Below are 1,845 nucleotides of genomic sequence, written 5' to 3' on the forward strand. Positions count from 1 at the left end.
CTTCTATTTTTTTGTTTGGTCACAAGGGGTTGAGCTGTAATTTCACTAGGCTTTTAGGTTAGTTTTGCATTTGATTCAAGTTTGGGTATAGGTTTGGGATTAAAATCAAGTTGTGGGTTAGTTTTGGCAAAAACCCCTTACTAAAAACACTAAATTTTTAATTGTTTTTATTTTATTACATAATATAACTAAATGATTATTATCAATTACATTAACTCGTAACAAAATAAAAATGTTTTTATTTATGTATAAAACTAAAAATTTTGACTAATATTTTAAATAAAATAAATAAATAAGTATACAAATTAACTGAAAATAACATATATAAATAAACAGAAATATAAAATTATCAAATTTTAATAAATAAATAAAAATAAATGTGATAAATATAATTAGTCAATTATAAAAAAAAAATGTATTAAATTACGAAAACTTAAAAATTTAATAATATAAAATATTGTTATGGTGTAGAATTTGGTACAATGGTTGGAAATAAATAAAGTTTAATACCAAAACACCAAATTTGGTGTAATTTAAACACTAAATTTGGTGTTATCGTTGGTGATGCCCTACATGTTTTAGATGACTTAGATGACTACTAGCATATTAATCAAACCTTCATCATAGTTTACTTCAATTTTCACTTATACCTTTTTTTGAGAACCACTTGTGCTTTCTGGTAAGAGATAAATTATATTATTTGTATGATAAAATCAATTCAAAATTATGTGTAGAAATTTTTAATCCAATGAATATTGCATCATAACAAGGAAGAGAATATTTATAACTCTTATTACTAAATATATATACACAATATGCAATCAGTATAATTTAAAGAAAGAATAATGTTATAACCACAAATAGCAATTTAATATGCAATCAGTATATTATATTCTTTGAATCTATTGCGACTGTTTCAATTTTATGATTTTCACAAGGAATCGACAATATAAACTACGAGACCGAATACTGGAAAAAAGTGGGTAGCAATAAAGGAAAACTTTTTCATTCCTCTTGGCCAGGATGTTCACTCGTCATGCCCTTCTTTGCCTCCTCCATTAAGTTAGCTTTTCATGACAAGATACAAGAATCGATAAATCAAATAACTAAGATCACAAACATATTGATGAACTCATTGTTAGTTTCTTTCTTCTTATTTTATTTATGTAGTCTCTCTTTTAACAAAGAGAAATATAATTAAACATAATCTTTTCAATTTAAAAGACGTGTTGATTGATATGTTTATTTACCAGTTGCTACAGCTCATTTTATATCTATAACCAAATTTACATATCTTAAAGAATGATTTCCAATCTATATTATAATAGATGAGTTTTTGCTCACTCATCAGCGCACCACGTCAGCGTTTTGTGGGCCCCACTTTTAAAAAGTGTGAAAAATGTCAAGTCTATGGCTCGAACCCGGGTTATTGAGATATAAACACCAACATTTATACCACGAAACTAAATGATACTTTGTACATTGATGGTCGAACCTAATATATATTTATGAAGGTCAGAAGCTCTTGCTTCTTCGGCTTCCTCTGAGGGTCGGACCTACAAGTGCGTTATGGGTTTCATTTTAAAATGAGATTCATCACGTTAAATGAAAAAAAGCTCAAGTTTGCAACAATTATAGTTTTCTCATATTGTAAATTGTTGTCGTTTAACATGAGTTTGAGTTCTTTTCTTCATTGTCTCAAACAAGTCTGAGTTACAGAGTTGCACCATGTGTCTGTTCGTAATCTATTTTTTCACCGGTGAACTCTTCATGTCCACATCTTAAATCGGTTGATCATAAATGTTCCTGATTTGTAGCCCCTATATAAACCCTATATATATGATT

This window comes from Brassica oleracea, chromosome C5 (assembly GCF_000695525.1).
Source record: "Brassica oleracea var. oleracea cultivar TO1000 chromosome C5, BOL, whole genome shotgun sequence".
NCBI lineage: Eukaryota > Viridiplantae > Streptophyta > Magnoliopsida > Brassicales > Brassicaceae > Brassica > Brassica oleracea.